Raw genomic sequence first — 22,958 nt, forward strand, 5'->3', positions numbered from 1 at the left:
CAAATACTCAGGGCTCACGTTACTGAGGAAGGAAGGTGCACAGCGAGGTACCCAGCAAGTACTCAAGGCTCACGTTATGGAGGAGGAAGCCAGGCAGATAGTGAGGTACCCAGCAGGGTTCACGTTACCGAATAGGAAAGGAGGGTGGAGACAAGCGGGCTGGAACAGTCTGTCATAACCTTTAGCATTTACAAGGCTCGCTGAAGATTATCTGATTTGATCTTAACAGCTCACAAGATAGGCAGAGGCATGACTGTTTTCACTTCATAAAAAGAGATCCCGGGAACTGATGATGACCACGTGCTCTTCCCATAGGCTCCCAGAAATCATCCTCAGATCATCTCTCAGTTGTATACATGTGGTAATATCTCAGTCACGTCCCCTCTCTGCAGGGGAATTTTACTGCCGCCCTGCTGTTCCTTCGCACCCCTGCCCTCTCCTGCATTTCAGCCATGCCCACCATCCATGGGGAGTCTGTACCACCCCACCCCCGCTGCTGCTGATGGCTTGGGTCACCCTTATCTTTCATTTCCACCTACAGGGACCTGTTCTTCCTTCAAATGCAGCTCAAACTCACTCGTTGTGTGAAGCCTTTTCCAGCCATCACAACCGTCATGTGTAAAATCAGTGTGTGGAATGCTTCATTTAGGAGGTGCTTATGTTGCCTCATTGGCTGTGAGCAGGGCCCAATTCTGAGCAAACCCGGTGGTCCCCTCTCCCCATCTCTGCTCCAGTGCACTTAAAACAAGGATTCCTAGAAGCACCTTTTTTGTCCAATTCACGCATGAGTCTGCCCCACACCCTGCAGAAAAGCCCTGGTGGTCGGCGGTCAGGGCTCGGGACCTCGAGGTGGGTAAGGAGAGCTTAGTGCCCTCTCTGGACTTGTCGCTCAGAGACCCGCGGCTGGAAGGGAAGAAACTTGCATCCTGTGAAACATCCAGGCCCTGAGACCCACTCAGGAGTGGAAAACGGGGAAGGAGCCTTGAACAGACCCACGGGAGGGTAGACAGCAGGAGTCACAGAGGCTACCAGGGAGAGAGGGAGGCAGGCAGTGAGGCCAGAGGTGATGTGGCCGGGAGGGAGTTGATGTGACCAGAGGTGACGTGGTGGGGGGATGACACGGCGTGGTGGGGGGAGGAGATGTGGCCAGGGGCAACGTGGCCAGAGAAGGAGACACGGCTGGAAGGAAGTGACAAGAGGGGTCTCCAGGCCTCAGACTGTGCCTCAATTATGGATGACATTTCAATTAAGATGTTGTATCTAACTTTAACGAAAAGTAGCAATTTAGAACCATTGTGTACATTTAAAGCACGGTACAAATAGAGCCCGTTTTCCAAACCAAAGAACAGTGCATTGAAGGAAAAAGTAATAGCTCACCGAAAACAAAACAAAACAAAACAAAACAAAACAAAACAAACAAAAAAACTAATTAAAGAAAAAATTCATTTAAGATCAGAAATAAAGAGATCCTACAGCTCTTCTAGTCCAATCCCCACCCTAACGTGAATGGGGGGGAAAAAGGAAGTAGATTCTAGTCAGTCAGAATTAAAGGCAAAACCGATCCACTTTACTTTCTACTTGACAGAAAACAAGAAGCTCATCAAGGAATCCCTACAAACAATAGCTTTAGTAGTTCTCAAAATGCAAAATTCACCTACAAATTAAACCAACTGCTAAGTGTGTATAGAGTAATTTCTTTCATTATTGCCTTCCTCATCCCCAGGGGCTTTTTTAGACCTTGTTTCCCCCTAATTGTCTCCAACACCAAGGAAATTTAAACCCCACAAGTAAACCGTGTCTCCATTCATTCACAGCGTCCTTTGGAGCAGGCAGTCCCTTGCTCTAAGACGTTCTTGTCACCTAAGCACCAAGCACAGCCTGAGAACGCACAACACGCACTCACACAAACTCAGACAGACAACAGGTGAGATATGGCACGTGAGGAGGAAGACAAGATAAATGAGCTTCACCGTCGACCCAGATCCGACAAGAAGTGACACACGCAGCCTGTTCGGGTACAGGTGATTCCTAGAAAACAGCCAAGGGCAGAATTTGGAGAAGCAGCACCGCAGTCCAGGAAGATCTGGGGGCTTTAGAAGGGAGGGGCGCCCCGACCAGGTACTGGGGGATTCAGAAGGGAGGGGCTCCCCGACCATGTGCTGGGGGATTCAGAAGGGAGGGGTGCCCCGACCAGGTGCTGGGGCTTCAGAGGGGATTGGTGCCCCGATCACTTCCGGGGGGGTTCAGAGGGGAGGGGTACCCTGACCACGTGCTGGGACTTCAGACGAGAAGGCACCCCGACCGGTTCCTGGGGATGGCAGGACAAGCCCAGGGTTCCGTCGTCACTTTTCACTCCCTACTCCCGAATCTCGCCCTGAAGTTGCAGCCAGTCCAGGTATTCATTTACCCATAAAATTAAGTATCTGTGAGTAACACAAGTCACTAATCCACACAGATCTGAGTCCACAAATACCTCCCAGAGACGCCACCATCCCTTCTGGTAGAGGACCCAGCGGCCCACGCTGCTAGGAAGGGAGACTGTCTCCAGCCTGACGCTGCAGAGTCCTCAACACAAAGTCTACCTTCTGGAACCATGCCGTCTCCTACAGAGGCAACTAGGGGCATGTAGGGTTTTTTAAAATCTTTTTTTTTTCTTAAGACAGAGTCTCCCTCTGTCACCCAGGCTGGAGTGCAGTGGCTCGATCTCGGCTTGCTGCAACCTCTGCCTCTCGAGTTCAAGTGATTCTTCTGCCTCGGCCTCCAGAGTAGCTGGGATTACAGGCGCCTGTCACCACGCCCAACTCATTTTTTATATTTTTAAGTACAGATGGGATTTCACCTTGTTGGTCAGGCTGGTCTTGAACACCTGAATTCACATGATCCACCCGCCTCGACCTCCCAAACTGCTGGGAACACACGCATGAGCCACGGTGCCCGGCCCATATAGCTATTTAAATTTGACTAAAATTAAATAAAATTAGAAGTTCTCATTTACACTTCAAGCATTCAGTTACCCCCAGGCGGCCACTGACCAGCGGCTGGTAGAGATGTCACACTCCACACTGTAGAAGGATCTAGGGACGAAATGGCTCTAAGATCATCTCAGAATCTTTATGTTGAAGCTACTGAAGTTTTACTCTGATTATTATAGACATCAGCATTTTCCCACTTTAAAATGTCAGAGCTATTGCAATGATCAGCTCTGTGGCTTCCCAGCAGCTCTTCTCTTCCTGGACAGAGAACTGTAGAGCATCTGCACTCTGCCTCCACACTAAGGGATAGTAGAAGCCTCCGTATAAAATCAGGGGGAGAAAAAAAATGAATCCCTAGTCCGCCTCTCCCCCTATGATTTTGTGAAACTCCTCTTAGTATGCACAATAACTGCCAGAGTTGCAATAAAGAAGCATCCCTTGACCAGGAAGCAGCAGGGAAGCAAGAGGAGGGAGATGCAAAGACCCTCCATTCCCTCTGGGACCCCAGGCCCAGCCAGGACTGAGAAGGGCCGCACAGCCCGGCAGACCCGCACACCTGATGCGAACCATACACACGGCTTCCCTGGGCCTCGGTCCCCTGCTCTGCCCTCACTGGCCACTGTGGCTCTGGGTAGAGGCAGCTCCCTGAGCCCCAACACCCACAGCCAGTCCCCTCCTTGCAGGTCTCAGCTGTGCTCTCACTGCCTCCCTGACGCTTCTCATCATCCGCGTACCGTGTCCACTCTACCCCACAGCCCTTGCTACCGCCCACCCCACCACGGAGCCTAGCACACAGCAGGTGCCCGAGACGCCCCAGTGGGCGGGCATGCCAGGGTAGGGCTTGGAGTTCCAAGGGCCATGTCCCGCATACCACCACAAGTGCCGCGGAGGCTGTGGAAGGGGTCCAGGTTTCAGGCCTGTACTCAGCTTCTCCCGGTCCCCGAGGCCAAGAACCTAGCAAGGGAGCGCAGCGGGAAGCAGGGTCCCAAACCCACTTCCTACTCCTCAAGTGGAAGGGGACCTCGGGGCACAACCCCACGAGCACCTTTCCTCCTGCCAGGCTGCCTGTCACAGCACCAACACCTTCACCGCAGGGAAACCCACCTCTGTGAGGAGAAAACCAAGTACCACAGGAGCCATTTCCCCCGCAGCGTCTGCTGAGCCCAATAGCGACAGCAGCAGCCGGGTCCCCACTCAGCACACACCGACTCGGAACCCGCCACGCACACCACAACACCGAACATCTTGAAGCTCAGCTTCGACTCATCAGGGCCCTCTTCCAGGAAAGCTAGGCATGTCTATCTTCCCTGGGCTCACAGAAAGGAGCGTGACTCAGCCCCGAGTGTGAACAGAGTCAAGCTCCCACTAGCTGTACAGACAACCTCCCTTGCCCTGTCCTGGGAAGGAGCCAAGCGCAAATAGCCATCTTTTGCCCGCACAGGTTCGGAATTCAGTCAGTTCTCTCAATGGAGTTGTGACAGGTCAACTCCAGGCTCCTCAGTGCTCTGGGGTTCACCTCGGGCCACTGCACCTTTGAAACGTGGCTGTGGATTCCTCTAGGGTGCACAGTGTCACGGCCATTTCATTCAGATACTGCAGGCCCCTGCCGTGGAGTCAGTACCCAGGACACCCCTGCCGGCATCCTCCGAGATGCTGCTGCAGCTGCTGTGATCTGAGAACAGCCATGCACAGGCATCAAAGGGAGGGCTTCTCAAATCTTTTCCAGGAGCAGTGGCTACAGCTTTGGAAGACGTTGCACTGAATCCTGGGTGATCCTGGCTTGGTCTGCAATCTAAACCTAGTTGCTGGGGAGACACACTCTGTTGTAATTGACAGAGGCTGTTGGTGGCAGCTCTACCAAGACCAAGAATGGCAACTAATCTGAGATTTACTATCCATACTTTCTATTTGATGTTTAAAAGGAAAGCATCGTGAAGTTCCAGTAGCAAGGAATTTTCTATAATCTATCACACATCAAGATATAGCAGAAATGTAGCTAAAATGTTCATAGGATCTATGCAGAGGAAGAGACGGGTCTATTTCAGGAAAAGTGCTTGCTGGCTTTTAAGAAACATAGTGAAATCCCTGCCAAGTAAAAGATTGTTTATACTTTTGCTTTGGAAATGGAGGGAAAGTTCTTTCTTATTATTTGAATACATTAACTGTATTTAAGTGTTCTGGTAGATTAAGTATTAAACATTCAAAAGGAAGTAATTCTGTTCAGTCTATTTCATTCTTTAAATGTAGCTTTCAAAAACCGACAAATACCTGGCCGGGTGTGGTGGCTCATGCCTGTAATCCCAGCACTTTGGCAGGCCGAGGCGGGTGGATCACAAGGTCAGGAGATCGAGACCATCCTGGCTAAAACGGTGAAGCCTCGTCTCTACTAAAAACGCAAAAACCTAGCCTGGTGTGGTGGCAGACACCTGTGGTCCCAGCTACTCGAGAGGGTGAGGCAGGAGAATGGCGTGACCTGGGAGGCGGAGCTTGCACTGAGCCGAGATCACACCACTGTACTCCAGCCTGGGCAACAGAGCAAGACTCCGTCTCGAAAAAGAAAAACAAAAAGTGGCAAACACCCCATTGTCTGCCCTGGCTCTGGCCATCTCCACGGAGTGGACAGAGCTTGGGAAAAGCTCACTGTGGAGGCCCAGAAGGCCGGGCCTGGCCTTTGCTCAGCAGATGAGCAAGAGGGTCACAGCCACCCTAGGGAAGAAGCCCATATTTGCTATGTTACTGATGATATCCACATAAATTTCTATTTTGCCTCTCACACAGAACTGGGATCTATGTTTGAGCAAGCAGCTCGTGCCAACAGTCCCTCCATGCCATCATTTCCCTGACCTCCCACAGAAGAGCCAGGCCAGGCAGCGTCCCCACACGGGGACTGGGTCCCAAGAAGATCCTGGTCCTGCCCCTCTTCTCTCTCATCCCTGCAGCACCCTGGCTTGCTGTGGAAGCCCAGCAGTGCTGGCTAAACCCACGTTCACCTGGGGCATTCAGGAGAAGCCTCTGTGCAGAAATCAATTGGGAAGTAGGATTGTGTGTGCTGGCAGGTCACTCGAATGGATTTGCAGAACTCAGTTTTCAACACAGGTGCCGCCACCAAGTCCCTGAAAGACCTTTGTGAGCCTAGGGCCACAGAGCCATTTGAGGCACTCTCACAATCTCTAACAACCCTGCACAGAGGCCCTGTTTATCCAAAGGACCATAAAATTTTCCATGTAAACAAAGTTTGACATAATGAATTAAAAGTGAAGTCACCACTTCTATTTTCCATTAATCCATTCATTCAAACAAGTATCTCTTGAGCGTGTTCATCAAATACTGTGGAATTAGGATTTAGTCCATGCCTTCAAGAAATATACAGCACAGAAGAAAAGGTATAGCTTGTAACTAACAGTGGTGAATAGGGAAGAAATACACATCGCAGAAGGAAAAGTATAGCTTTTAACTGTAACAGTGGTGAACAGGCAAGAAATAAACATCATAGAAGGAAAGGTAGAGCTTATAACTAACATCATAGAAGGAAAGGTAGAGCTTGTAACTAACATCATAGAAGGAAAGGTGTAGCTTATAACTAACAGTGGCGAACAGGACAGAATCTCATAGGCTCGTCAGGAGCCACCGAGGAGGAAGCCATGGTTCACATCCACCTGCAGTAGATAAATGTTTCCCGGATAAAGTAACTTTTCTACAGCGATATCTGCTCCTTATTGTTTAATCCTCCTCGATAGGGTATTAAATTACCACTTTATGTGCTGCTTATATAAAATACATCATTGTCAGGGGAGGTTATAAAATAATACTTCACACAAGCCTGGGCTGTGAATGGTGCGAGGCAATGGGACGATGTGTTCCCGTGTTCTCGAGACGCAGAAGGGGCAAGACCCTGCTTTCCTTCTCCTCCCCACCGCCCTGTTCCCAGATGAGGGGCGGAGGCAAGGCCGCCGGGCAGTCCTAGAGCTGGCTCCAGGGCCACGACACCACGCCCAGACGCTCTGCGCCCCATGCAAGAAACACAGACTGTGGGGCAATCACCAATTTACCTAGCAGTGGGGAGAGTCCTTCATCAAAAGCCTGTGCTTCCAGGAGCCAGGACAAAGCAGGAGGCCCTAGGAAAACAGTTCCGGGTGCTCCTGAAACCTGGGCAGAGTCACAGTCTGGCAGGAAGCACCAGTGATGCAGGTGTGCCCAAGACTGGGAGGATGGCCAGATGCCTGGAGACCAGACCGGCCTGCAGGAGATGACCACCTCTCTCTGGCTCATTAGAGACAGACAGTCTGGGCTTCACTTTTGTATGTGGAGTCTCACAGTACAGAAATGTCACAAAGAGATTAGACTTCATATACCCCATTTTTTTAAATTTATAAAACACAATTATTTCAACTAATTCTAAATCCAGCAAAGAAAAATAAATAAGTATATAAATGCATGCCTCCAAAATGTAAACCACAATCTCTTTACCCATAGGAGACCCAAAATTTAGTGTACTTTTTCTTCAGTATGATCTCATTTTTTTTTAAGCCATTACTGAGGTGTCTCCTCACTGCCCCATGAGGAGGTTCATGGGCTCTTCAGGGCTCTTTGCTGTTTCATCATTTTTTAGATTTAAGGGCAGGATCATTTTCCCACACTTGCTTGCTTCCCTGATCACCAATTTTTCACAAGGACATCATTGTGCCTCAGAAAACCTAGTAACTGAACTTCATTAAAAGTGAAAACGATAGGGACATGTTGGCTGCTATGACAGCATCCTCAGTCACCGAATCTCCCTGGGGGACCCGACACACCCCCAATCTCCTTGGAACCCCAGCATGCAGGTATCGCTGCGGCTGACAGGACTGACCCACCCTGGGGGAGGCATAAAAGCAAAGGGAAGAGAAGGCAGGTGACTCATTTAGGAAACTCAGATGATCCTCTCGAGTCACATTTCTCAGGGTGTCAGGGTACCAGCTACATGTAGGGAACCTCCTTGGCCTGGCAGGTGGCAGACTCCTGGGACCCTCCTCAGACATGTTAATCAGAGAATCTAAAGACGGGCAAACTCTGAAAAGTATCTGTAAAGGAAGGACTTAGCTCTGCTGTGAGCCCACTACACGTGGGGTCACGCAGGATGCCGCTCCCAGCGTCCAGTCTCCATTTCACCCTCCTGGGAGGAACACCCGTCAAGTCACAGAGCACGGTCTTCAGCGAACACCTTCCTGCGCGACCTCCACTGTCTCCCAGCCCTGCAGGAGTAGCCGCCGAGTAGGGGAAACAAGTCTTTGCTCCTGACCCGGCCACCTTGACGCTGGGCATAAGACCAGCACTGCTACGTCTCTGGGGAAAGGAGCGGCCCTGGGCAGGAATGCACTTGGCAGCCCCAGGGAGGGACCAGGTGTGGAGGACCAGGCCTCTGCCCGCAGACACGTCAGCACAGCATCCTGGAGCAGAACCTCCAGCCCAGCTGAGCCTACAGATGGCTGCAGCCCTGGACAGCATCTTCACGGTGACCCGGGGGACTGGGCCAGAGCCGCTCAGCAAGGCTGCCCTGAATTTGCAACCTGAAGAAGCTGTACAGTCGTACGTGTACTTTGCCTTAAGCCCCTAGTTTTGTGGTCACTTGTCACACAGCGACAGACAGTGGATGTGCACGGACTCCCAGGCCACGATGGCCTCTGCCGGCCTCACCCGGGCTGTCTCATCTGTTCCCGTGACATCACGTTTCTCAGAGCCAAAGGCTGCCAGGATCCCCTCTTTTCTTCACGACGTCGTTACAAGCTCACGATACAAACTGAAAAAAAACAATCTGTAAAATACAACGTATGACGCAATACAAGGGGAATGCCCAGGCACACACACACGCGAAACAGGCACAAGTGTGAAACAGGCACATGCACAAACAGGTGTGCATGCGTGAAACAGGTGCACGCGTGAAGGTGTACACTCGTCAAACAGGTGTACATACACACATGAAAGCACCCGACATGAAGGGCTGTCTTTGGGAGCCTAGTTTTTAGACATCTCCCTCACCCTTTTACATCTGCACGATCACAAACACAGCACACCACAGTACTGAGGGGAAGCCCCAGCTTCTCATGGGGGCACATGAGGCTTTTTATTTATGCCACAGGTTGCATCACTACATTCTAGAACTGCAAGGCCCCCCACTGCCAGGACTGGGTCAGGTCCACCCTGTGCTCCAAGGACCAGGCCGCCTGCCAGCCCACACGGACCTGCCCCTCGGATGGTGCGGCTGCTTCTAAAACAGAGGCTCAGGCCCACCCAGAGACCTGCAGTACCTGTTATTAAATCAAGACTTGGCTGTGGGTAAACGTGAAGATTTTTTTATTAAACATGACTCTGCAACATTCAAAGGACCATAACTGAATGCTCCTTTCGCAGCCACGGCGTGTCCAGACACTCATAGAGAAGGCCAGGGCGTGGGAACCCACGGAGCCCCGACAAGGCAGACTTGGAGCTGTGTGGCGCAGTTAGCACCCTTTTTATGCTGATACTTGCCTTTCATATTCAGATTAAAATAAAAAATACGCAAAAGTAGTTCACATTCTATTTCAATTCTCTATTTTTGTAGTAACTGGGCCCCTTTCCCTCTGGTTTCCCAGCCCAGTGATAAATAGGCCCAGCTGGGATTTGTCAAAGTCTGGACCTCTGTTGTAGAGTAAGTGAGGGGGGTAGGGAGGGGAGCAGGAGTGGAAAGGAGGAGTGGGGGATAGGGAGGGACAGAGGGAAGGAGAGAGAGAAACCGCCGAAGGCTGGAGGTAGGAGGGTTGCTCCCTGGCAGCCTCAGGCTCCCCGTTCCAAGGTAACTGAGCTGGCATCACGCATGCGGTGCCATCATATGACTTGGCTGACACACGCCAGAATTACAACAAAATGCTTCAGAAGACTAAGCACCAGCACCTTCAGATTAGGGTAGAGTCCCGGTTTCACGCTTGCCTTGTGTGACATTCTATAAATTGTAAAGATAACGCATTTTCTTACCAGCCATGCTGTTCCCCAAATACTAACTATAATAAAGACCAGACGGCATCTGAGTACTGAGCGTGTGTCAAGCCCCGTGAGGAAGGCATCATTTACTTTGCTAGAGAAAGAAACAGGCTCTGAGAGAAACTTCCTGAGGCCAGGCAGTTGTCTCCAAACCCACCCCGCGCCTCCTGCCCCTGAACGTGGAGGACCCAAGTCATTTACGTGAATAATTTACCTACATGCATGTGAGATTGAGATTCAGCCCCCAGATCTAATCATCTCTATGCAGGAATGTGTCAGGAAGGTATACAATTCTATGAGTTCGAGCTGGGGGAACAAAGGCAGGCACCCTCGACACACATGTGGTGCGGAGGTACGCGCCCCGCACAGGGGCGGACAGGAGCAGGTCCAGCCCTGCCCAGTCACACGCCCACCCTGCCATGCCAGTGCAGGGGCCGCCACCGCGTCTCGGGGAAAAGCAGCTTCTCCTGCACAGGAATCTACCCTTCAAAGTGTGTTGCTGAGAAGGTTTGGACCAACATCTCAGAAATCAGACACCGTGTAACACGCTTATCTATACAGGCTGCCTATGTCAGGGAATCACCAATAATTCCCATCTCGCCATCAATTATTTCTGGTAAATACTGATTATTCTAAGTTAACTGAGGCAACACAAGAACAATATAATGGAAATGTCAGAGTCAATCAGCTCCACCTGCTGAAGAGCTGGGACTAATGATGAAACCTAAGGAATCCTGGAGAACGCAGCAGGACCCCACACGCCGCGGACCACCCCAGCCTCCTTCCACAGGAGAGTTAGTCGTGGGGCAAAGGAACAGCTTTCAAGGAATCTCAGAGGTTCTCAAGGTCTTGAAAGTTGAACGGGAATTAAATATTTGCATCTGAGTCACACGAGCACATTAAAAGTAAAATTTCCTCTTTCCACTAGAATTATGAGCTTGCGGCGGCGACACTGGCTGTATCTCATGCTCGTGAGATGTTTGGGGGCAGCCGTGCGTCTCTGGTGAATCATTTATAATCATGAAAGAAGTGCTTGGGCCCTCGATCCAGGACCACAGACCCCACCAACAAGGGTCTAAACAGGACAAGCCTCGGCCTGGAGAGGCTGGTGTCCGTGGGAGCTGGGAGGAGCACCAGGAAAACTCAGGGGCAAGCCCCACGCAAGCTCGGCATGTCCTACCCCATGCAGTCGGCATCAGCCACAGGGATCTTTTGTTCTTTTTTGTTCAGGAAGGAACATATTAAAAAGCCCGGGGCCCAGGGCCTGGACTCCTCAAAGCTCTCCACAGAGCCGGGTTAATTGGCACCTTCCCTCATGTTCAAGTCAACTATATATGGCTGCTGAGGGCATCTCAGAGCAGGTGCAACACTGAGCTTTCTTGCTGTCTGGGGAAAGCAGGAATTCCAGGCCTCTGCCTTAATACCTCCCCAGAGGCTCTGGCCCAGGTGAGCTCAACTTCTCCCAGGTAAGGAGCACAGACCAGCTTCCCCCATGCCCCTCAGGTCACACAGGAGCGGTGCAGACCCTTGCAACTTGGCACGAGCCCTCGCAACCCACCCTAGAGGCAGCAGCCCAGCCCTGTGGCCCCGGCCTGGCAGGAGGCAGCTGCTGGGGCCCCTGCTCAGGGTTCAGCACAGCGAGATCCAGCCACAGCAGGGGAGACATCCACCATCCGGCCATTCATCTTTAACCTAAAACAGACACAGGAATGCGGCAAAGGGGTCCTTCCCCTGACAAACCCATCCTTCCTATTCTCATCTCTCCCTCCTTCCCCAGTACTGCACCCAAGGCCACCCAGCACTGTGCCCAAGGCCTGACTCCCAGTTCACAGGGAATCCAAGACAATTATGATTTTGAGAAACTGGGAGCTACATAGAAAATGAGTCGGTAAAGCCATTGTCCACTGATCCTCCACTCCACACAGCGGAGAACCGTCCTCAGGATAAAACCCACGGGGCGGGGAAGACGCGATCAAGGCGGGCAGGACCGCGGAGCCACAAACCTGGTGGTTCAGGGAACAACGCCACGTGAACACAAACCTAAAGTGCTCCACAGCTGGAAGACAAAACACAGGAGACAGAAACGCTGACCGTTTAAAAGAAAAAGAAAAAGAAAAAGAAAAAAGCCTCACTCTTAAGAGTCCATCAAGATTTAAGTTCTCAAGTCACAATGTATCAGCACAGACTTCTCATAATGCCTGAAACTTGGCGCAGTAAACACGTGAATCAGTTCTCCCAAGTCCATCGTTTTCTTTGATGAGTCTCTTGAGTCTCAGGCTGGTTTCAAAGTAAGCCCTTCTCTGTTTGTTGATGATTTAATAATTAACATACATGAAAACACATTGACTTCCAACTTAATCTGCTAACAAAATATTAATTACCACACTGGCTGTCATCCACAGAAAAAAACACAATCACCTTCTGGTTGTAAAAACATTAGAATTCGAAGCCACTTTGGCCATCTGAACAGCCCCGGCTTTTGACAAGGGCATTCCAAAGCTAATCTGAAAAACTAGTCCAGGCCATGATCGCTGGGGGGTCGGACTTGCCTCATCACCCTACCTCCCTTCTGGAATTAGACAGAACTTAGACGTTTAGTCTGATGGGAAACATTTACAATCTATTCTCTCCGAAGCTACCTGGAGGATTTCCTCCACATGACACAGCCTTGGTCTCCACAACCCCTTATCTGACAACTCTCTTAACCAACTGTCAATCAGGAAATTTTCAAATCTACCTATGACCTGGACACCCCTGCTTCCAGTTGTCCCACCTTTCCAGACCAAACCCATGTACATCTTACATTTATTTGATCGATTGTCTCATGTCTCCCCCTAAAAGCTATAAAACCAGGCTGGGCTCTGACCACCTCGGGAATACGTTCGTAGGATCTCCTGAGGGTAATATCAAGGGCCATGGTAACTCATTTGGCTCAGAATAAATCTCCAAATGCTTCACAGAGTTTGACTCTTTACTGACATGGTACCTTTCATGGGTATTCATCTGGGGGACTCACAATCAACCAGAGGCAGCAGTTGCCCACTGTGCAAAAGTCTCTGCAGGACTGAGCCTCTGGCACGGGGACTCCAACCCCTGAAGCAGCAGCTCTCCCACGTCCCACGGCCTGATAGACCTGCACCTCCCGGGCTTCTCATTTCAGAGTCTCAGCAACAAATCTACCAAACGTGATCAACATCACAGAATATTCCTCGAGGCTTTTGGCTGTTGTTTCTCCCCAAGTTTACTCTAGAACCAGAATGGCAACACTCGGAACAGGATGGTTCTCAGTCACTGACCCTCCTGGTAAATACACTGTCTCCAAGGCCCTTTCCCGCCAGTCACAGCTTCCTTCATGTCAGGCTCGAAGGCCACCTCCCCAAGAAGGAAACCTCTTCAATCCAGCAACCACAGCTCCTGTGCCCATCTAGAGCTTGTCTGCCAGGAAGGGAAGACTCCTCATTCCAGAGACAGCAGGTGCCACAAACTCAGGGTTGTAGCCACTGCGAAGGCAAACACTCATGAAATTAATAGACTTTTTCCTCCTTGGATACTGACGTTTTCTCTTCTGGAGGTCAGCCAAGGCCATCTGCACGAGTCACGAGCGTGATGGCTCCAGCCCCTCCTTCGGTGTCAGCAGTGTGACTCCGCTCTGAGACCCCCTGCACCAGCCGGGCCATGCACCTGTTCCCACGACTGCTGTCAGCAGACTACAGTAATTCTAAAATAATCAGCAAACTGAGGTTCCGAAGGATGCATTTTAAAGAAAAATGTGTAAGTTTTACTGCATGAAATCAGCTACATCTTTTGCTACTCCAGAGGCTTGTTTTGCTTTCCTCAAGGTTCTCTACAATGATCCCGACAGTCAAGGTTCCCAGTTACAGGCAGAGGGTTGGGCAGGCCGCGTCTGCTGTGTAACACACACAGAGGATCCACATCATAGGATTTTCCCTGTTCACCAACATCATCAGGACAAACACTAAGCAATAATAATCTCCCTGTCTGGAAAACTGAGCTCACTTGAGAACTAATGCAACAAATGTGTTTGACAAAGTTGCAGGTGGACATTTTAGTGAATAAATCACTATTTCAAGGAGGATAAAGGCTCACTATTCAAAGGCATGTTTTTGTCAAGTTTTGTAATTTCAGCTTCATGCATTTAAATCATGAAGTGAGGCTTGTACCTGATACATTACAGAATCTCGACAAAATAGACAAAATTCCAATTCTGTACATTCTCTCTCATTCTTTTCCATATGCATACGGATGGTGGTAATTTAAGTTGGCATTCCAACAGGATTTCTAAATTAAACTGTCTTCTACTTTAAACACGACGTGTTAAACATTACACATTCCATTGTTCAACATTTATAGCAGGGTCTGAATGGCCCGTTTTAAAGATTTCTTCCTCACTAAAAGCAAGCGTTTAAACAATAAATGATCTACTCTAAAATATTCTAGAGACAGAGATACATTTGGAGAGTGGACACACTTAACACAGAAATCCGCAACATCAAACAGGCACAACCGGCAGTGAGGGTGGAAGGGGCGCTATGTGAGTGCCCCTAAAAACACACACAAGCCTGGCTGCTTAAAAGGAATGAATATAGCTCAACACTCCCATGTGAACATTGATGTGTCTACTGCCTTACAGAATCCTCCTAGCTGAGCTGCAGGAATCTTCTTTGGAACCTTTTCTCACCTACACTGCCTACAGGTGCCCACTGGGCTCCCTGGGCATTATCGTGTCTTTGTTTAGAATATCACAGTATTAGGAGATCTGTTAAATCCCAAGTCAGAGCCTTATCATAACTCAGACACCATCCCTCAGGGCTTGTGGGCCAACTTCGGCTAATGCAGGCTGCTCCACAGTGCCCTGCAGATGGGCTTGGTACATCCACACGATTTTAGGATTTGGGGCTGCCGTTTTCTGCAGTCCCAGACGCGGACTTACATATTCATCATGACTGAAGGCAGCACGTATTTTTATGTTCCTTCTGTAACGGTAATAATCATGGCAACATTTCCCCGATCCTTAAAAAAGCCTCCTAACAGCAGTTGCATTCCACTCCCTTCCTTAAAATTAATAGAATTTACCAAACTAGGTGAAATCAGTCTTCATGAGAAAGTGAGAAATCAGTGTTCACACAATGGCATAGTAGCTGGGCATAGAGTATACGTCAACATCCCAAACTAAGCACCCATCACAGTTATTCCCAACTCGCAGGAAAGCTAGAAAAATTAGAAGGCTTAAAACATAATTATAAATGAAAATAACAAGAAACCAAAGTTTCTGAGGAGCATTTGTTAGCCAAACAAGGAAAGCCATTAACCAGTGCTGATTACATTGCATTTGATTACATTGCATTTGATTACAGCAGCCAAAGACGTGTCCAGAGGAAGAGACTTTTAAACATTAGTCTTTCAGTAAGAATGGTTGCTTAACAAGTTCAGACTACTGGGCTACACCAATCATCAATTAAAAAGCAAGGCAAACGAGTGAGAGTCATTTTCCTTAATCCTTAACGTGTCAAAAATTACCACATTGGTCAAGCTGGTCTCCAACTCCTGACCTCAGGTGATCCACCCACCCCGGCCTCCCAAAGGGCTGGGATTACAGGCATGAGCCACCATGCCTGGCTGAGAACTGTTTGACAGAGGCTGAGGGGAGGCTCCTGTCCCTTCCTGGGACATCCACATCCCACCCAGTTTCCCATACCGACTGTGACACTCGAAGCATCACAGCAAGGGCAGCTGCATCCCCACAGTTCTCTGCACTAACACCACAGCTGCGCGCGCAGCCATAGCCCTGGAGCTGCCACTCAGCCTTATCGTGCTGGCACAAGCACAGCAGAAACTAACACGACCCCAAGAGGGAGGAGTGGGGACCCAGGGGAGTGAACCAGGAGGGAGGAAAGTGGCCCAGGGGAGTAGGGAGGAGTGGGGGCTCAGGGGAGTGAAGAAGAAGGGAGGCATGGGGGCCCAGGACAGTGAACCAACAGGGAGGCGTGGGGGCCCAGGGCAGTGAACCAGGAGAGAGGCGTGGGGACACAGGAGAGTGAACCAGGAGGGAGGAGGGTGGAGTTCGGCCCAGCGAGTGAAACAGGAGGCAGGAGTTCGACCCAGGGAGTGAACCAGGAGGGAGGAGTGTGATCCAGGGAGTGAACCAGGAGGGAGGAGTGTGGTCCAAGGAGTGAACCAGGAGGGACGTGTGTGGTCCAGGGGAGTGAGCCAGGGAGGAGGAGGGAGGAATGTGGTCCGGGGAATGAACCAGGAGGGAGGAGTGCAGTCCATGGGAGTAGGGAAGAGTCTGGTCCAGGGGAGTCAACAAGGAGCCTTTGGGGGTAGCAAGTTCACACACCACAAATACCTCCCAATCCATCCGCGTGCAGGGAGGGGCCGGAAACCACGCAGGAGCTACAGCGCTTTCTCCTCACAGAAGAGGAGTAAGGATATCGAATCATGCATGAAATCAGAGCTAAAGTTCTACCACGGTGGGGAGACGCTTCACAGACCCAAATGGGTGCAAAACAAAACCAATCATACAAGATCAGTGGATGGAACGGGATCAGAAATTTAAGCCTGTAACAAGCTTTCAGAAAAAACGTCACTTGATCTGCAAGATGACTGCAGCTCTGCTTGATCATTTTTGCAAATGTCTAACTCGCGATGAGCCATCTCAGAGCCCTTCAAGAGGAGTAACAAAATCAAAACGCCACGGCATCCTCCGTATTTTAGATAGCCTGCAACAGTATGGAAATGAGCAGCGGTGCCAGAGCTTTCAAGTTTGTTTGAAGTAAATTTCAGCATGAGGGCAGCATCTTTCTGACTGAAGCAATGAGGTAGGCTCCTGCTCACCGCATGGGAGACCAGCTTTCAGCTAAGCTGCTGTCAAGGGTCTGCAAACCACGATCCCTGACCGAGCCTTGGCCAGGGAACCAGAAGTGATTTTTACACTTTGACGTTTTCACAAAAGAAATATATGCAGAGACTTCTATGGCCCTCAAAGCATCACACGTTGCCTACTCTGCCCTTTACAGGAGCTTCTAGCTTTGCTGTCAGTTACAAAGTGTTTCTATAAAATAATGTCACTGATTCTCAAGCATGCCAGCAAAAGTCACACTTCTCAACAACCCTCAATGGAGATGCACCATCCTGTGTTTCACACAGATTTTAGATTTTTAAAAGCCAAAATAAGGGAGGTAATTCAGCTAAGTATTATAGTAACACAATTTGAGATACTTAATGATGTGTGACAACAGAATACTTGGCATTCCTGTGAGGCAATAAACTAGCTCAAACACAAAATAACAAATCAAAGCATGTTTTGGCCTCTCAAAGTGATCAGTGAAATTGGAAATAACATTCAGTTAAATGACACTAAAAAAAAAAAAAAAAAAAAAAAAAAAAAAAAAAAAGCACAAACAAAACAAATACTACTACACCATCACTCCTTAAATTTATTTAACTACTGCTGCCAAATAAAATGGAGAGACTTCTTACTGCAGGGTAATAATCGGCCATTGTCATCATGAAATAGACCGCTGTGCAGGCTCAGGCCCTCCAGCCCACAAAGGCAGGGGGAGGGAGGAGAAACGATGGCCAGAAACAAAGGGACAGGGCAACCATGACCTAGTCAGCAATTGTACCCTCCCACCTTTCTTCTGGACTTACAATTTTGGAGCCATCTGGGTTTACCTTCCTATGTCCATAAGTCAGCAAGTTCTCGAAGCCAGAAATCTACAATGCTTCTGGCAGCCAAGTCCTCTCGGCCTTCCCCCCATGTTTTAGGGCCTCATCAGCTCACCCCTGGACAGTATCAATGGCCCCGGAGCTCCAGTCAACCTTGCACTCCACAGACTCAAGTATGCCAGGAGCCACTCCAGGCTGCCACTGCCATGACCAAAGGCTTTCAGAGACAGTCGCCAGCACTGCACAAATCCATGTGGCTTCACCAGGCGCAAGGGGGCTCCAGCATTCCATCCAGTCTGTCGCTGCTACCATAGCTGTGAGTCTAGGATGTGTCAGGAAGGGAAGGAAGACACCATGTACATCATCTCATTTAAGCTTCAGTGTCACAAGGTGGATTTTGTCGTGCCCGTTTTATGGATCAGGAAAGTTTTAAGGAGGGCAAGCACAGGGCCCTGCTGACACAAGAGCAAGACCCGCAGAGGCCTGGGCATGACCCCCGCCCCACGCTCCCTGGGTCCTGATATCCACTCCTCCCCCGTGGGAGCCTGATCCTGGGTCTGCCTGAATTGCTACCATTCCTAAGACACGACTCACGTCTGTCCACCTCCTCCTTTATCTGTTTCCCGCAGCCCAGAGGCGTGTGTGCTCTTCCATCCAGACAGACATCACACTTCAGCTCCTGCATCTGACATCACTTCAGCCAAAAGCTTCTCTCAAACCTCCCCCACACCTGCCGGTCACACAGGTCTGCACCCATCACCTTTCTCACACGAATTCTCACATATTCCTGTGTAGCACCATCCAGCTGATGATACTCTGAGAGGAGGAAGCTTTGTAGATAAGTCCACGTTCTACTTTGCTCCCAGCCCTCCGTCTTGCATCTTGCATGAGGCAACCGATTAACAGCAATTTCATTTCAGCACAACATTTCCATTTGAAGAAACGCAGAGCATAGGGCTCTGGTCATAATTAAAAGCTTGTTTCATTTGTCATTTGAAATTCCATGTACTGCTGCAACAGCAGCACCCCCTCCTCGCCAGGCTCTGCCCTAAGGACATCTTTCTTCCAGCGCTCGATTCCCATCAGAACCTTGGCAGTGAGAGCCCCGCAGGTTTCCCAGCGCCTCGGGCTGCGGCTTCCACGCTGGGCCGGCACTGACAGGACCGGAATGGTGCCCCCAACAACTACAGGATTGGAAGCTGGTCGACTGCTCTGTAGAATGGAGACATGTTAGTAATCCCCGACATTTCCACTGACAGGCTGCTCAGGTAAACTGGGAAAAATCCACAAACTAGAAAGAATCCATGGGGAGGAGCACTTCTGTCTCCAACCTGGCAGCAAACGGTGGCTGTGCAGACGATCTCTTCAGGAAAACTATCGACTGTATCTCAGGTCAACAACAGCCCCGCTGAGGGCCAAAAAATCAGCTCCCCCTGGCCCTCACTTCCTAAGGGTCAGCCCTCCCAGGCCACCTCTCCTGGAAGATCAGCTCTGACGCACCCACGATGGTCAGGAACCGGCTCTGGGACACATTTCCCAGGCTCCTGCCCACCGCCCTCTCTCTTCTTCCTCCTCCATCTCCCTCTTCACTCCCATCCGCCCTCCCCCTTTCGCTTCCCTTCTCTCCTTTCCTCTCCCTCCCTCATTTCCTTTCAGCCCTCACCTTCCTCACTGCACTTCCCTATGCAACTCAGCGGACGCATTCTCAGGTCAGTAGAGTTTTCTTTCACTCTGTTTTTATTGCAATGATCATTCTTAATGAACAGAAACCTGTTTCGGACCATGTGGATGCCACCTCCTGACCAACTGCTGCCCCGCGGCTCCGTGTCCACTCAGTGACCTCACGTCGCAGGTGCCCAGCAGTATGGCTGTGACCAGGGGTAGCAACATTGGACATGAGAGAGGTATCCCAGCCAAGAGGCCCTGCAAAGCCTCCCCAGAAAACCGGAGCAAGGCCCAGGGCGGTAGGGAGAGCGCCGTGCTCACGATGTAGGCAGCTCAGCTTCCGCAAACTGCCCATCGACTGCAACTTACTTTGTTTCCATGGTTACAAAAGAACCATAAGCATTCTGAAATATGTTCTTGGTTTCATGTTTGCGAAATCTAAGCAACATTATAAGAAAAATCACTGAATTCTGCCTGAGGCTCTAGGGGTGTTTTCCTCTCTGAAAGGAGCCCCCTTCCAGGACTTGGGATTGAGTGACAGCCTTCAAAAATCACGGTTATCCTGGTGGTAACAGGGAACTCCTCAGCCCGCCGGGAGCTGGGGCCCTCGACAGCCCCCATGGCTCCAGACGCCAGTGTTCTAAGGATCACACATGTGCAGATAGCAAAGCTTGCTGCACACACGCCAGGTGCTAACAAGCCCCAAACGTCTCACTCATACTTGCTAACCACATCGCTTCTCTCAGCCTCCACGGCGTTTCACACTCTGCCTTTATATAGAGATGAACCATGCGTCCTGAGCGCTACAAAGATTCAACTCCTTCCGGGAACAGGGGTGCATCTTTCCATCACGGGGTCCTCACTCCAGCTGGCACAGGATTTGCAGAGTGGGCGAGTCTAATGGTGATGACACTTTCTCAATATTCCCTTCACACCCCTCCAAAAACAAGAGTGCTGCCAGCTTCTTACCGACGTTGTAATGAGCAAAATATTTTTCTCTTATTTGTCACTTTTTAACGTAATACTAGTGAAGAATGTGACTCTGCATGTACACTGTAAGCACCCACACCGCGAACATTCTGCTCTCCTGTGACTGTATTCACAGGTCACAAGAACAAAACTTCTCCATAGTAGCCAATATATATATATATATATATATATATATATTTTTTTTTTTTTTTTAACATGACTTCCACTCATCTGAAAGTCACAGATGTAGCTTTTCCTTCATAAAAAGATCCAAATGATACACAAACCAGGTTTAATAAACACATTGGTCCAGGTGGGAAAATGACCCCTCAGTCTCCCTCCCCTCAAAGACCAGGGCAGCCAGGAAACTGCGCTCTCCAGTAAATGACAGCCGGCAGGATTCCCTAAATAAGCAGCCGGAAGATTCCCATCTCGCAGAGCACACCTTTCAAGACTCAAGATGCCCCCGGCTCCCTGAATATCCGACGAAGAACAGGGCTACCCAACGGAGGACTGAGGCAGTAAACAAACATGTATTTGGCCGGGGGCGGCGGTTTATGCTTGTAATCCCAGAACTTTGGAAGAAGGAGGCAGGCAGATCACAAGGTCAGGCGATCGAGACCATCCTGGCTAACACGATGAAACCCCCGTCTCTACCAAAAATACAAAAAATTAGCCAGGCGTGCTGGCGGGCACCTGTAGTCCCACGTACTCGGGAGGCTGAGGCAGGAGAATGGCGTGAAGCCAGGAGGCGGAGTTTGCAGAGAGCTAAGATCACACCACTGCACTCCAGCCTCGGCGACAGAGCAAGACTCCGTCTGAAAAAAATAAAATAAAATAAATAAAATTTTAAAAGTTTTCAGCAAATAGCATCATCGACCCACAAATGAGAGGTACCGTTTTCATTCTAGGAGGGAAACACTACAAAGCACGTATATTTTAGCCCTGTAAGTGAATTCTTCGGGCATTCCTGTGTCCGCTATCAAATGCAGCACATCACCTCAAAAGGCAAAGTTCTATAAGTCACATCCAAGGAAGGGAAAAATCATTCTAAGTTTTAGCCATCCAGTAAGAACCTGATCCAGAGAAGCCTACTTGTTCCAGACTCTAAGCGGCAATATATTGCTACAATGTAATGAAAACAAAGGGATAATTAAGAAAATTTCAATGCTAATAAAAGGCAAAAACATAATTAGATTTGTTCTACTCTAGACAGAGCAGCCGGGCAGTTCACCCATACGTTATGAACGTTGCTGTTTTTCAGACAGGGTCCCAACTCTGTCAAGGCTTGACAGCAGGGGCGTGATCTCCACTGACTGCAAGGTCCGCCTCCCAGGCTCAAGCGATTCTCTTCAGCCTCTGGAGTAGCCGGGACTACAGGTGTGCAGCCATCATGCCCAGCTAATTTGTGTGTTTTCCGTAGAGATGGGATTTCACCAGGTTGCCCAGGCTGGTTCCCTGGGTCTCGAGTTCCGAGGCTCAAGCAATCCGCCCGCCTCGGCCTCCCAAAGCCCTGGGATTACAGGCGTGAGCCATCACGCCTGGCCCTTTTTTTTTTCTTTCCTTTTTAAGCGATTAATGTGCTTCAGAGTCTTGTAGGCATTTAAAAAAAAAAAAAAAAAAAAAGAACAAGCAAATTCTGTAAGGGAAAGAAACCATTAACATGTTTTACACACCTCAAAACTCAAAACAGAAATACTAAGAATAAAATGTATTTTATTCACAGAGGCATTCTTAAAGTTCTGTAAAAGTGACACCATGGACACCACCACATCACAGACGAGTGTGGCAGGACTGCTCAGATTCAGAACACATTCTAAACAGTCCTCCTGCCACTTTCCTCAGTGGGAACACTTTATTCTGTCTTTTATTCAAATTAAGTATCTTGCAAGGGAGTTGAAGAAAACTGCAGAGCAGATTTTAAAACTTCAATGCTTTTCTCAATTTTCGTCACATTCTGATGCATTTTTACCTACTACACGGCCAATAAGTTTCAAGCTTTTTGCATCGATAAAGACAATGCTCCTTGTAGCAATAGGCTTTTTCTTTTCTATACAAAGATCTATAACTTAAGCTAGTAAACTGGGCATTTCACAAAGATTTTGCACAATTCCTAGCACAGATTTTAGCAAAATAAAACCATTATCTTTCTGCAATTAAATAACCAAACATAGGAAACTGCACAGTTAAAATAACCATTCCATTATTTTATATAAACACAAATGATAAAGGAGAGTATGCTTTGGAAAACAGTGTTTCCATAAGCTAATGATGAAGCAGAAGACAGTTCCTCAGCCTCATATGACATTTGACAACCGAAGTACTCTGGCCCAAGCCCAGCCCGGTTAAATGGAGGGGAAGTAAACATGTGACCGACCGTGGTGGGGCACTGTGATAGCCACAGTCTAGGAAAGAACAGCTGACATGTTTCTTCTTCATGGGAAAACTGAAACATACTCGAGACACCTTAATTCTTTAAAACACAGTCTGCCCCAGTACTAACCTTAAGCTCCCATTGATAAAGATTGCGATAACCAGAGGTGTTTATCCAGGCCCTCGAAAATCACGGACATGGTACATACACAACATTTTCAAACACTCAATGCTGCCAGTATGTTAAATGCGCTGTGATACCGGAGGTCTTGTGCAGGACCAGAAGCATCGCAGCCT

The 22,958-nt window shown here is 49.3% G+C and overlaps 1 protein-coding gene across 13 annotated transcripts in view; it reads right to left on the bottom strand.

Moving 5' to 3' along the window:
• The window catches only part of LOC139361218 (disco-interacting protein 2 homolog C-like), a 129,185-nt gene that overhangs the window by 99,899 nt on the left and 6,328 nt on the right, over positions 1–22,958 (bottom strand). For 4 of the 13 annotated variants that reach the window (XM_071089733.1, XM_071089729.1, XM_071089722.1 and 1 more), the window contains exon 1: positions 12,098–13,777. The exons of 5 other annotated variants lie outside the window; for them this stretch is intronic. The gene's annotated coding sequence lies outside the window, so the exon portion shown is untranslated. Of the gene's footprint in view, positions 1–11,968; positions 12,076–12,097; positions 13,778–22,958 lie in introns of those variants that run through there. 4 more of the 13 variants (XM_071089731.1, XM_071089718.1, XM_071089730.1 and 1 more) reach the window with 3 other exon arrangements.

This window comes from Macaca nemestrina, unplaced genomic scaffold (genome assembly GCF_043159975.1).
Source record: "Macaca nemestrina isolate mMacNem1 unplaced genomic scaffold, mMacNem.hap1 Scaffold_105, whole genome shotgun sequence".
Taxonomy (NCBI): domain Eukaryota; kingdom Metazoa; phylum Chordata; class Mammalia; order Primates; family Cercopithecidae; genus Macaca; species Macaca nemestrina.